Raw genomic sequence first — 15,298 nt, 5'->3', positions numbered from 1 at the left:
TAATTACTAGGAGGCTGCCTTGTGGACAGGGCAAACACACAGACAGACAGGGATCTGAGCAGAAAGTGGAGCAGTATAGCAGGAAAAATGCTAAAGCGTAAATGCAGCTTCACTGATGAACTGCAAAGAAAAAGTGGGAGGCAGAGTGCACCTTGTACAAAGCCGGTACATACATACACAAAGGTACATATGTCTTGGTATAGATAATAAAGATGCTGGGGATCTAAAAGCCCACATAGTCACCGAGAAGAGGTGAGCGTTCATCTGCAAAGTTGAGTTTTTTGTCAGACCAGGAAAAACAGAGATGATGTAAATGCAGCAGAAGGTGAATGGCTTTTCCTACAGTGAATCACAACAGTTACAGGTCCATGGATTACAACAGTACTTTGCTTAAAAAGGCATTTCCTGACTCTGACATTGGAAAAATTATTTTTTGCATTGCAAATTTAGAACAATATTTAATTATTTATTTTAAAAGTCTAAGAGAGCTATTATTTTGTTATAAGTTTTTACAGAGTTCATTTTATTTTATTACATAGGGGAATTCTGCACCATTTAAGTATAATAAATAATGTTCATCAACCACCAAAAAGCTTGTCTGAATTTAGTGATTCAGCATTTCCTCACAGGAGCTGCACAGGGGTTTGTTTTCTTTCTGCAGCTCAATAACTTTCTCCTGAAGTTTTGCTATACTTCTGTATTTTTTCCTGTGTTCCTATTGATGCGCTTTTCAAACTTTTGCAGCAGCACCTTCTGTTCATCCATCTTCAGCATTAAGACATTGACTGCGTCTGGGTGACTGTTAACTGGGTAAACTCGTGATTTAAGAGCTGGACGAGGCAATCAAACAGATGTCCAGGGGTAAATCACCAGGAAGGTTAACGGTGGAATTTTACTCCTTTTTCTGGCAAGACATTAGATTAATGCTCTTCAAGGCGTATCTAGAATGTATTTCGACTAATCTTTCACCCACAGTGAAACAAGGTCTCATCACTGTAATCCCAAAACCCAACAAAGACAAACTTTTATTGAATAATTGGAGACCCATAACCCTTCTGTGCAATGATTATAAATTATTGGCTTATGTTTATGCGAACCGTTTAAATGAGTGTTTAACACATTTTGTGGATGAGTGTCAATCAACTTTTATAAAAGAAAAAAATATACATAATCATATTAGACTGATTTTTGATATGCTTGATTATTGTCACTTAATCAAGGCAGAAAGCTTAGTGTTGTGTTTGGATTTTTATAAGGCATTTGATACTGTTGAACATCCCTTTTTGCTTAAAGTCTTACATCACCTGGGTTTTGGGATAAACTTTGGTAATGTGATCAAAATGTTTTACAGCAACATCTATAGCTCTGTTTCTCTCAACCCTGGAATGAACTCTCAACTCAGTTATTTTTCAATTCCTGTGGAAAAACAAAACCCACTGTGTTAAAAAATCTCAGTTGGTGAAAGATTATGTTAAGGGTGGTGTTAGAGCCTAAGACTTTGAATCAATGGTAGGAACCGTTAAGAATAACTGGCTCAAAGCTTGTTTATCTCAATCTGATTCCATGCGGTTTCATATACCCAGATCTATATTTAAGGAATTAGGAGGAATTATGTTTATTATTATTAAAATGCGACTTTAAGATCAGTAAAATTCCTGTTAAATTAGCTAGTTTTTAGAAACAGATCCCTTCTTTCTGGAAAATGATGTTTACACACAACTTCTCTCCCCACATGTCAACACTATGAAACAATAGAGTGATAACTGTTAACAGAAAGTCATTGTTTAATAGAAACTGGTTTAAGAGTGGTATTTCGTTTGTGACTGACTTGTTGGACTTAGATGGCATTTTATTGAATTATGTGTTAATTATTATTGAATTAACCGTCTTGCAACATAATGTTATATACAATGGAAAAAAAAATTTATAATCTAAACAATAGCAAATGTAACAATAAGGTTATTAGTGTAAACTTTAAATTCATTCTTTTCCACAAGTTTGACTCAGGTAGGCATTTGCAGGCTTTTCATGGGGATCAGTCACTCATGGAAAAGGCGTTTTCTTAATTTGTTAAGTGGCCTGTTTCCAAACTCATTTCAATATAATTAATAATATATACCCAGTGTTTAAATTTGAGGTGGACCTGTGTTCTTTTTGTCATTCAGCCTGTGAAACATTACAACACCTGTTTTTTCTATCCTGTGTCAGCTGATTTTTGGTTAGAAATACACACCTGGTTATCACTCAAGATCATTGATATTCCACAGTTTGACATATCTGATGTTATCTTCTACAGTATCTTCACAATATTGTGATTAACATTATCATCCTTTTAGGGAAATACCATATACATTGTAGTACGTGGAGAAATATTGTAGTAAACCGTCTTTCATACAGTATGGTTCATAATGACTTTAAACAATACTTCATGTCACTTAAAAGCTATACCAGCAGGAGCTTAGTCTTCAAGTGGGACACCCAAGTTGGACTGAAGGTGGAGGCCTGACAAAGTGCAATCCATTTCTCCAGGCTTTGGACGCAGCTAACAACACAATTCAGCAAGGAGCAACCCCCCCCCAAATTTGCCTGTCTAGAACCGGCCCTGATCTGTGATGACATTTCTCATTTGTTACTGTTTCCGTGCTTTCCAGTTCCGTGCTCTCTTTATTTTGCACTTAATTTCTAATACTGTAAATCTTTTTAGCCCCCCTTTCTTTCGTTCCTTTCGTTCTTTTGCTATTGTATTGTAGTCTTTGAATGTTGATTTGTTTTATCCTCTGAGAGATTTTATACTGTATTTGTTTGTTAATAAAAAACAAATAAATAAAAAAAGGTTTGTTCCTTTGTCACGTGACCCCCATATATGCTATGCAGTGCAATAAATTCAAAAGAACGAACGACTCGGACGGTAGATATGAGGTAAGCTACTCATTCTGTTTAATATAATATGTCCTTAGCTGCATTGTAATATTTTCATTACTGGAACTAGAGCCAAAATTTGTGTATGTAAATGTATTGGGGGTCTTTTTTATTGAAAATGCAACCTTTTATTTTATTTCTCATCAAAAGAACGCAATGAACTGAATGACTCAAAAAAGATTCGTTCATTTTGATGAACGAGATTCAAAGAACCGAGTCACTAAAATGATTCATCTTCCCATCACTACTCTCCACTCATATGTGTGAAAGCCTTGCAGCTCCATTCGCGGCCGCCAGATGGCTTTGTGCGCCAGCCATAGGTACGTGGAAGTGTCTTGTACACTAAATATACTAAATATGGTTGTATTGATGTGTGTAAAATTCACTGTTCAAACATGTACTTCATACAGTTTATAGACATAATATAAAAAAATCACATCCATACCTGCAGTTTATCCGAAATCATTTATTTTAAACACTTTTTGTGTTCAAGTGTAATGCTTTTTGCAGTTGTCTTTAAAATTCACAAAGTTTGTTGTCAGCCAGAGCCCATCATGGCAGAACACCACGGCGAAAGAGCCGAGCGTTCTCCCGTGGCTCGGGGCTGCTCGGTAGGTGAACCTAGCCGGAGACAGGGCTACCCGTCGCGGCTAGGCCTCGACTCAGCCTCCGAGATTCCGGTTTGACGCCGAGGCCAGGGACCGCCGGACTACCGCTGCAACATTCTCAGGCCTGAGGACAACATACCCCAGCAGCTGTTACAACTAGTTGCGGGGAAGCCGCCTCCCACAGCCGTCTCTGTTTCCCCAACTGCTGGGCCCAACTTCCGGTCAGGACGTGTAGGAAATCGTGCGGGGGTCTACGTGAACTGTGGCCTGGACAACGTTTCGCTACGGGCGCTCGTGGACACCGGCTCTACAGTTTCACTGCTGCGCTGGGGAGTATTAGAACAGGGCGAGCGCGGTTGTATGCTGCCGGCCCCAGCCTTAGCCATTCGCACTGTGTCGGGGAGCTATTTGGAGATATGGGCCTGTCGCACAGTGCGAATACAAGTAGGTGCAATCAGTCTTTCTCATCCATTCTTTGTGGCAGACATTGAGGATGATTGTATTTTGGGGTTGGACATTTTGGAAAGGTGGGGTGCGGTACTGAATCTCGCTGACGAAACGTTACCTGGTAACTTCGGGTTAGCCAGGTTGCTAGTTCCCAAAGCGCAGCCGGACGTGTTAGTAGCGCGCACCAGGGGGGCGGAACTTCCAGTGGACGCGCCATGTAAACATCCGGTAGCAGACCGAGCGAGAATAATGGCCGAGCTTATGCAGCGTAGCAGCGTGGGGCTAAGTCAGACACAGACCGACACAGTAAAGTCCCTTTTACATGAGTTCGTGGACATTTTCGCGGTAGATGAGCGCGAGTGCACACATACCAATTTGGTGCAGCACATGATTGATACGGGTAACGCAGCTCCTATTCGGTTACATCCGAGACGCCTTCCCTTAACTAAACGAGCTATCGCCGAGCAGAAGCTGCATGAGATGGCCGACTCAGGCGTCATAGAGCAAGCGTCCGGACCGTGGTCTTCACCGGTTGTGTTGGCGTGTAAAAAGGACAAAACGTGGCGGTTTTGTGTCAATTACCGGCGGTTGAACGAGGTGACGCGCAAAGATTCTTATTTGTTGTCGCGAATAGATGATGCGCTGAAACACGTTGCGGGCTCGGCGTGGTTTAGCTCCTTAGATCTGCGTAGCGGGTACTGGCAAGTAGAGCTCGCACCGGAAGCACGACCTAAAACTGTGTTCTCGATCGGGCAAGGGCTATGGCAATTCCGTCGCATGCCGTTCGGCCTATGTAACGCTCCAGCTACGTTCGAACAGTTGATGGAGAAAGTGTTGGCCGATATTCCTCACAACCGTTGTGTCGTCTACCTGGACGATTTACTGGTGCACGGCAAGGATTTTGAGGTCGCATTAGCTAACCTACAGGAGGTATTTTTGGCTATCCGGCGGGCGAATTTGTGGCTCAATCCGAAAAAGTGCCAGCTGTTGCGGCAAGAGACCGTGTTTCTGGGACACGTGATTAGCGCTCAAGGGATTGCCACTGATCCAGCCAAAATTGCTGCGGTACAGAATTGGCCTGAACCGTTAAATGTGTCGCAGCTACGCACCTTCCTCGGGTTAGCCTCGTACTATCGCCGGTTCGTGAAGGATTTTGCCACGATCGCCAGTCCGCTGCACGGGCTCACGAGAAAGAATCAGCCGTTTCGCTGGGACAGGGTGCACGCGCGTGCTTTCACTCGGTTACGGGAAGCTCTGGTCACGTCGCCCGTTCTCGGATATATCCTGATGCATTTCGTATGTTTATCCTCGACACGGACGCAAGCGATGTAGGGCTAGGGGCTGTCCTGTCTCAGGTTTCCGAGGTTAATGAGCCTGCTATCGCCTACTTCAGCCGCGCGTTGTCTGGACCGAAAAATTACTGTGTCACGCGGCGCGAGCTGTTAGTGGTCGTCGCGGCCCTTAAACATTTTAGGCCGTATTTATATGGGCAATCTTTCTCGCTGCGGACCAATCACGCTTCGCTGGTGTGGCTGCTTAGTTTTAAAGAGCCCGAGGGGGAGTTAGCACGCTGGCTTGAGCGGTTGCAGGACTACGATTTTACCGTTCAGGACCGACCGGGAAAACTGCATGCTAACGCCAATGCTTTATCCCGCCGGCCATGTAGCAAAGAGCGTTGTCGGCACTGCGAGCAGGTTAAAGAGCACGTGGGTGGTCGCGACATCGAACACTCTCCGACCCCCATGAATCAGAACATTCTCCCTGCACAGTCCTCCGGAGCCCCCGTCGGTAATCAGCCGTCTGAGCCGGCATGCAGCTGAGTTACTGCGTCGCCTAAATCATCGCCTGTAGTCGTTCCGCCTGTGCCACAGATGGACTGTGATCAGCTCATTGCCGAGCAGGAGAAGGATCCGGCGCTGCAGCGGGTACTAGGTTGGATTAACGCAGGCCAGAGACCGGATTATGCCGCGGTTGCTCACCTGGGACAAGAGGAAAAAGCTCTCCACTCGCAGTTTAATCGACTAGCATTGCAGGGGGGGGTTTACTCTACCGTCACTGGGAATGGCCGTGCGGCGCTGGCGAATCTTTTCAGCTGCTGGTGTCGCGGACTCTGCGGGCACGGTGTTAGGAATGGTTCACGGGCATGCGGGTGAGGGACACTTTGGAGTCACTAAAAGCGGTTGCGCGCTCGCTTCTACTGGCCGGGCTGCCACACTGATAGTGAACTCTTTGTTCACAGATGCGACGTCTGCACGACAAAGAAGGGCCCTACCCAGCGCTCGCGAGCACCCCTGCAAGACTTTCGGGTGGGGGCACCTATGGAGCGTATGGGCGTGGACATTCTTGGGCCGTTTCCCATTTCCGATCGTGGGAACCGGTATGTGCTAGTGGCCATGGACTACTTCACCAAGTGGCCGGATGCGTTTCCTGTGCCTGACCAGAGTGCTTCCACCACCGCTCGAGTGCTGGTGGATGAGGTGTTCAGCCGATTTGACGGCCTCATGGAGCGGTTCAATCCGACGCTCACCACCCAACTCGCCATGCTGACCAGCGACCGGCAGAAGGATTGGGACGAACATTTGCCTCTCGTGCTGTGGGCATATCGCACAGCAGTGCAGGAGTCATCACAGCTGACGCCTGCTGCGTTAATATTCGGGCGCGAGTTGCCCGAACATTAACGGACAGTTAAGTCCATCGACACTTGGCGGACGCCGGTGTTAAGCAGCGCCGAGTGTATGATACTCACAGCCGAGGGCGAGCCTTTGCTACTGGGGAGCAGGTTTGGGTGTATTCCCCCGGAAGGAAAAGGGGGCTCTCACCTAAGCGCATGTCTCACTGGGTGAGCCCCTGTACGGTAATTGCCCAGCTCTCTGATCTAGTCTACCGGGTGAGGTTGACGGGGCGGTCGCGAGTGGTCGTGCTCCACCGGGACCGTCTCCCGCCCTACCAGCCCAACGCCAGCGAGACCTCGAACTCTGTGGAGGCCGGTCCGCCTCAGGGAGAGAATAGCGGCCCTCCTTCCCCCGCAAAAAGACTCCGGCGTTCACAACGCCAGCGTCGACCACCGTCACGCTTCAAGGACCGAGTTCGCCATCGTGACCGGGGACGGTCACAGCTCGGGTGGGGGCAGTGTGGCGTGGGCGGGGTTTTGGACTAGTAACCATCATGCTTTGCAGGAGGGGTTGTTAGGTGTTCACCCTGTCGAGGAAAGGCGTTTGGGTTAGTGGCTTCGGCTAGGGTGTGTGTGTGTGTGTGGGTTAGAAGTGTGTCCTGTTGATGTGTGTTAGTGAATGTGTGGTTGTGTGACTTTTCGTGCCATGTTAAATAAAATACTCCCAGCCATTTGCATTGGGCAGCAAGGAAGCTCACTCGTCTCTCCAAGTCCCTTCGTAGCAGTGAAAAACGCTACAATATTGTAAAAATGACGGAAACCATAATATTTCATCTCTATTTTATGCAGAAAGATGAGTGCGGGCGCCGCTGTTTTGTAACGGCCAGTACTAGACCACATTATGTATGTACAGTATGTTGTCCTCAGTACCGCCGCTCCCTATACGCAGAGTACGCAGTCTGCGTAGGGCACCAACTCCCAGGGGGGCACCATTCCAGCTGCTCAAAGAAATCGTTTTTATCTATTATAATAATAAATTCATATTAATAATATACATCAGGGACGTAGATTTAGGGTGGACGGAGGGGATGTGTCCCCACCAATATCCTCCGACCATTGAAATGTCCCCACCAATAATTTAATCCACTTTAAAATTTGTGCTGTCAACATTAACCTAGACACGCAGAAAAGGAAAAATCATGTTCTCTCCTAGAGTCCTTCCACCCCCAAAACACATATGAACATTTTGATTTTCCCTGCTATCATGTGAGAGGCTATGGCTGCGTTAAGATACAAGCAGCGCCAAATGCAATGGATTTTTTTTTTTCGTGCAAGAAGGTGTGTTGGGTGACATGCATGTGAGGATGGCGGCAGCAAAAAAAAAAAAAAAGAAAAAAAAAAGCTGGACATAAGGAACTTTTATTCAAAGAAAAGTGTAAGTCACTTCAAGTTCGCTAGTAAATCTATCTAACGCTTTGACGCACATTCATAGCAGGACAGGCTATAGTCTTTAAATACGGACTTAAAACTAACAGCAGATTTAACAGCTAAATGTAAAGGTATAAATATGATCCCTGTCAGTTCTCCTAATCTAATGACGACTTTTTGTCAGAAATCAGTCTTGTGAAAGAAATTGATATGCTACATGGCTAGAATTTTGTTGACAGTTTACCAATAGACAATCCGCTTCGCACAAATAATTAAAAAAATGCATTCACTGACTTGGCAAACATTAATGATTTGATTCGAGATTTGCACACTAAGACTCAGAAAAAGTAAAATAAAATGATTGCTGTTTAAATGGCATGTGTTTATCCTGTTTTGTCAGGTGACAGAACCTAACACTTGTGCTGTATATCAGACAGCGATGGAGAGAAGGGTCTTTTTGGCTCCTTCATATAGGAGCAATAGGCATTAAGCTGTTGTGTGGTACCTAACAGTAGTTCATGTTTAGATGTGATCTACTTTTATATATACTGAGGTTTGAGATGTTTCATTTGCACTATGGCTCAATAAAGAATAGTCATAGGTCTCCACTAATGTCCAGAGCAAATCTACGCCCTTGATATTCATATACAAATAAACAAAAATATAAACGTATATATTGCATTTTACGGTGAACGCAGTGTAGGCTAGGCACACGTGATGACTCGCGCGCCCCCTTACCTCTGTTACGGCTGCCTATTTACTGCGGTAAAGCCAGCCGCTTCATAAAAACACGATTGATTTTATTGTGCGCGCATATTACAGTGATTACGGTAGTTTCAGGAACAACACAGGGAGAACGCGCTTTCAGGGCGCTTTTTATTTAGACGCCCAGGACTGAGAGATAATACAAAATGCTCGTGATTTTTTACTTGCTTATTTATTTATTTGCATTTCTGCTTTAATATCCTTGTTATTTATTGGTGACTTTGACGGTTGTCTGTTACAATATTTTTCTTAAATATTCACCTTTCAAATAATTGTTTTATGTAAATGAGTTACAGCTGAATTCGTAGAAAACAGACAAAAAAAGACAGCGTATTTAGTCTTTCTAAATGCCAGAATAGATTTTTTTATTTGTTTTACTGTTCAAAAGTAACAGTTATTCTTCAATGAATGTTTTCTATATTGAAGTTTAACGTCTGCTTTGAAAGAGAGGGCAAATAAAAAAATGTTCACAATGGGAAAAAAAGTTAAATAAAATGCCTTTATTTCACTTCAGAGACCTATGAAAAAATTAATTCTAGTTAGTATAAAACGCCATGGTCAGTTTTTATCCCATATAATGTGCACACATTATATGATTAAAAAAAAAAAAAAAAAACTTGTTTGAGATATAAGATATGACTGCACTTTAGAGGGGTACAAAGACCCCATTTCTAATAAGTAGAAAAAAAACAATGATCAGTTCTTAATCAGGACGTCCCATACTATATACACACCACATATGAAACTATTTTACTGCAGCATTTTTGAGATATGGGGCATTATTAACTTTAAAGGGGTACAAAGACCCCATTTCTAATAAGTAGAAAAAAAACAACCACCAGTTTTTATACAGGACATCCCATACTATATACACACCACATATGAAACTATGTTACTGCAGCATTTTGACATGTAGACATTTTTTATAGGGGAAACATATGGTCTGTTGGTATAAGGACATTCCCATACTATATAAAGATATTCTCTAATCATATTAATACAGTGTTTTGGAGATATGCAATGTTATTCCACTTGTAACACCTATAGATCCTATTTCTGGAATAGACAAAATGAACGCTTAATTTTTATAGAGGACATGCACATTACATTACATTCCTTTAATTGTGTTTTTCTTTTTGTCCTTGTGTGTTTTTTCATTGTTCCAAATTTATTTGGTTTGTTGTCAAGTATTAAATATATACTGTATGTGATTACATCCGTTTCTATTCATTTGGCCTTTAACCATCCATGACAATTATAAATATTTGATTTTATTACAGGATGAATATAGGATTTTAACACAGACTCTTTAGATTAGTGTGCCTTCTCAGCATAGGGAATAACTTAAAGAATATTTAAAAAAGATAAATAATATTAAAGAAAATCCACATTCATCAGGTTCATCAAAAATAAATTTCACATTTATTGTAAGTAATGCAGTAAGAGCATGTGTTTTATTAACAATAAACAGTAATTATTAGAACGCACACAAACACAACAATACTTTAATTACTAAAGCCACATGGCCTTGAAACATGGCCCAAAAACTTTATATAACATAAATAAAATAAAATAAATAAACACTGGCTAGGGATAAATGTTACTGGAATATTTAGCTACTTCACAACTTTGCTTAATCGGTCCAGTCCGGAGTAATGTAGCATTCTATATTGCCACTTCACTACTCACTACAAACCAAACATACAATGTATGGTTTATATTTTGTCCTTACATTTGGGGCAGTACCACTCACCATCCTTAGTAATGGCATTTTGTGGTATATGCACACAGTTGGGATGATACCATCTCTTGCACAATGAGCATTCCACCATCAGTTCCCTGCAGTGAGCTGTCCTGCATACACAGTGCACATCCACAGTTGTTTCTCTCAGTGCTCCAATGCTATGTCGTGGCTCAAATTTGAAACATACTCTGCCACACCTAAAAGATGTTAGAAGTTTAGTCCTCAATCGTCCCTCAGGGAACTGGCAGTTTTCAGGCTTGAGGTTGCGACTCAATACAAACGCAAATGCAACAGTTGCTGGAGTTGGACTGCTGTTGCACAGCAGGATAAATGATCATGAATTTGTCATCCATTGGCCTGATCAACCATGACAAAATTTGTTTGTCTTTTTCATCCAGAACTGTAGAGAGACTGTCATATACACAAATCTGATTGCTCTCACAAAACTGGTTGCTTACAGTCAGCCAGTGGTTACCTCCAGTATGTACAATTTGTATGAATGTGCGACTCGGAGTACCCACAATCCCTCCATTGTGTAAGGCACTGAATAACAGTGTTGACTAAAATCCGTCCATGTGTGGGCACTTAGTTGCAAGCAAGTAAGATGCAAACTCAATCTCTTCACTACTAAGCCAGTAATGGGGATGCAGAATAGCAACACTTTTGCTGCCTTTTGGAACCATCGGTGGTCTCTGCAGCCTTGCACATTTACATTTTTTGGAGGAGTCTTTTTCTTGCCAGCATGGTCCATAGTTCATGTACTTTGTTTTAATGTTTGGTAGGTAAAGTGTCTGTTTTCTTTACAGCCCCCTGAGGAAAAACAATAACTTTATTTAAGTCATTACCTTATTTATATAGCATTTAGTACAGCTTCACAACAATAAAAAGTCAGTGATTTCAGATTAAATTTGCCTTTAAAGCAACTCTAAAAAACATCAACAATATATTATATGAATTATAAATGAATATAATACATATTATATAAATATAATAAATATGTATTTTTCAAAATACAGAATCTGTGTTTCTAAAGTACTTTTACTGTAACCTTCTTTAATCTGGAGCAAAACATAAATGAGGAGTGAATTTACTGTGTTCAATATACAGTCATGTGATTAAGTTAGGACACCTTACTGAATTCCATGGTTTTCTGTATCAGGACATAATAAAAAAAATATCTGGTCCTTGGCAAGTCTTAACATTTGGATAATAAATCCTCAGATAAATATCATCACATGACATATCTGTCAGGATTCATAGACTGTTTTAGTCTGTTTTCTGTTTCCTCGTGTTTTTCCCCCCTGTGGATCTATTGTTGTGGTTTTTTCCTGTGTCTCCCCCTTTTCTTTAGTTTGCTTTGATTTTCCCTTATGCCCATATTTGTACTTCCCCCTCGTTACCTTGATTGTGTACACCTGTCTTATGTCGCCACTCCCCTTTGCTTCTGTTTAAATAGTTATTTGTTCCAGTTTAGTTTGTCCAGTCTTAATGTTTTGTCATGTTTGTTTGCTTGCTCCCTGTATTTCTGTTCTTTTATTTAATAAAAAAGTGTTATTTTGTATTCCTGGCTCCTCTCGTTTTCCTCTGGCTCCTCATTCTTCACATGGTGTGACAATATCACACAGTGCCATTATTTATTTAAGAAAAATACAGCTAAGATGAAAAGGCAATGTGTGACAAAGTTAGGACACCCTGTGAGTCAATTGGCCATTATTTTTTTCAACTTATTAGAAATGACGTCTGTATAGGCCTCTGAAGTGTAATAATGTCATTATTCTTGATATCATCTTTATGATAATTATTGACTTCTGATTCAGACTTTTAAACCTATTGTAAACTTATTTTGCTATTTACTTTCATTGCAGACATTACACCTAATTAATGCACTCAAAAATAACAGAAATTATAGAACAGTGACAAATGAATACACAACTGAGGGATTTACAGTAAATTGAGTATATAATTTATTTTGTCTTCCATTTGCATATAATTTATCTGTAAAAACAACTACATTTACAATGACTGTAGAAGAAGAAATATACAGAAAACATTATTTAAAGAAAGACAAGTGTCAAAGAAATCGCACCTATAAACAGTAAGGAAAACAAAAAATGCAAAACACCAGTTTCGAAACATGACACCTTTTTATATCACATCACAATCGCGCTGGGCTTTTCAAGAAAAGCGCTCTGAAAGCGCGTTCTCTCTGTGTTGGTCCTGAAACTACCGTAATCACTGTAATATGCGCGCTGGCTTGACCGTGTTTTTCTGAACCGCGGCTGGCTTTATCGCAGTGCCTATGGCCAAAAATTATAATAATTGAACAATATGCCTGGTTAAAGAGACATCAACAGTCCGGCGCTGGAAAACGAAAGCAAAAAAAAAAAAAAAAAAGCCCAAGATGAAGCCCATGCATCACTTTCAGGTACGTTCATAATCCTGTGAAACTTTATTTTATTTTGTCGGTAATAATTTCACGACTAACGCATCTTTCTTAATATGATACTGTGACGCTCCCTGTAACTGTTGCCTCTGCTGAGCGAAGTCTTTTTAAAATGAAGCTCATTAAAACGTACTTGTTCTCATCTATATCACAAGAGCGCATGAGTGGTCTGGCAATTGTCAGCATCAACTCTGAGTTAGCAAAGGCTTTATTGTATGAAGAGCTCATGTACTGTACGACTTTGCCTCAAGAAAAAGCAGAAGTGTGCCTTTGTAAATTTTGAACTGTCATCTGCTGGAAAGCTCCAGCAGATGACAGTGTTCATTTTATTTCATTTTATTATTGTTTATTTTATTTATTATAAATGTTTTATTTAAAGTGTAATTTTAGTTTGTATTTTTTGCCGTAGAGCCACAATTGTAATTTATAAATGATACAATTTATTTATGTATTTACTTTTGTTTGTATAAAGTTCTATTTTGGCCCCTATAGTATGTGTGTTTTTAATTATTTTATTTTTACTTCCGTAATATTTGGGGGAGAGGGCACAAAAGTAAATTTCTGCTTAGGGCAGCCATTTGGCCAGCAGTGGCCCTGTGTAAATGAATTCACTGATACTAATCTTGTTCATGCCCTGAGGCTTTTTGCTTACTGAAATGAGTCCAAATGTCACACCCATTTATGTAAGTATACTGAATTCAGTAGTGTAGACTGTATACTGTACATCTTTCTTTTTATACTGTATGTAGAAAGTCTGATGCGTTTCTTAAAGCGGGTTGTCTGTGTAAAATGTGCAGTGTTTTATTTATGTCTGTATTTATTGGCTCCAATTTCTGAAATTCACTGGAGTCCTCATGACAGCATACAAATCCCAATTTCATCAATTCTTCTATTGCTGGGCACAAGCACACACACTGTGGGCAATTTGGAAATGTCAAATTTGACTCATTGTTCTTTTGGAGGAAGCTAGAGTACCCAGAAATCCACCAAGTGCAGGGAGAATATGCATTTACACTGAAACTTGTCCATCTATACCAATCTTCAGTGGAGCAGTGGAGCTTTGGGTTTCACTTTATTTAATAACTAATACTTTTTCATTGCTACTTAAATTTTATTCAAATGACTCTCTCTTCCCATCTCCCCTGTTTCTTCCTGTCCTGCCTTGCCCAAGGCCCTGATCACAGTGTCTCCCCATTTCGCCCATCCACCTTTTTTCCTTGTCTCCACCAGTCTCTCCCTATCTACAGTTTAAATCCTTTTGTTTCCCTGGCTCACTCTGACATAAAAATGCATCACCTGCCTTCCCCTGTCTTCCTCACCCCCTACTTGTTCCTACTTTCTGGCAGAGAAAAAAAAGAGTCACCTGTCTTCCTTCTCTCCGTTCCCCAGGAAATTTGTATCCCAAAAGCAAATCAAAGGCACATGTTTTTGGGTCACTTTGCTCCTTAGAGTTTGGCTGCACCCCGCTAACTGAAATAGCATGTCATGCTTGTGGAGTGGACATAAGGACATAATATTTTGCAATTTTACTACCACAAGCATTTACTACATAAACTACATCATTGTATTATACTGATAATTAAAAACATGCCAAATCTAATTAAAATAAAGGCCCTGTATTTGAGAGTATTGAGAGTCTGTCAGGAAATTAAATGTGTTATTGAAAATTAGAAATGCGCATTTGTATGGCAGATTGGGCTTGCCTTAGCTTCCCTTAATCAAAAATTTAGCCCTTGTCCTGCCTGACAGTCTGAGTGACTGACTGGTGCCACTTTCCTATATCTAGTCAGAAGATTTGTTTATGATCTTTAATAACATATATATTGGCATACTTTATAACGTTATATATTGGAGCATGGGAGTTCTCCAAGGTATTTTTCCTCCAGCAGACTTTATTAACGCTTCCTTGTGTTTTGATCATAAAGCTGTGCAGCAACTACCCTCAAAGTGCTCTTTCCTCGACAGCAAAGGCATTGACCACAGACTAGATCTGTGTGTGTACTTTTGTATTCAACTGCAAAAAAAAAAAAAAAATATATATATATATATATATATATATATATATAAGAAACTATATGTGAAGTGGATGAAAGTATTTAATATATTTTAACTTTGTTTTTGGGTCATTGTGAACATAACTGCATATGTTAAGCATACCACCTGTTTGTTGTGTGACCACCACAACTGTTTCAAGTCGAGTATATTCATCAAATTAATTTTCAGAGAAACAAATGTCTCATGTAAACATCACATGACTTCAGGGAGCTTTGAAGCTTATATGTTCATCCCTTCCCAATAAATTGGAGTAAAATGTCATCCTGTCCGACTCTGAA

This window comes from Clarias gariepinus, chromosome 2 (genome assembly GCF_024256425.1).
Source record: "Clarias gariepinus isolate MV-2021 ecotype Netherlands chromosome 2, CGAR_prim_01v2, whole genome shotgun sequence".
Lineage (NCBI taxonomy): Eukaryota > Metazoa > Chordata > Actinopteri > Siluriformes > Clariidae > Clarias > Clarias gariepinus.
The sequence above is the reverse complement of the archived record's forward strand: the minus strand, read 5'-3'. Positions refer to the sequence as shown.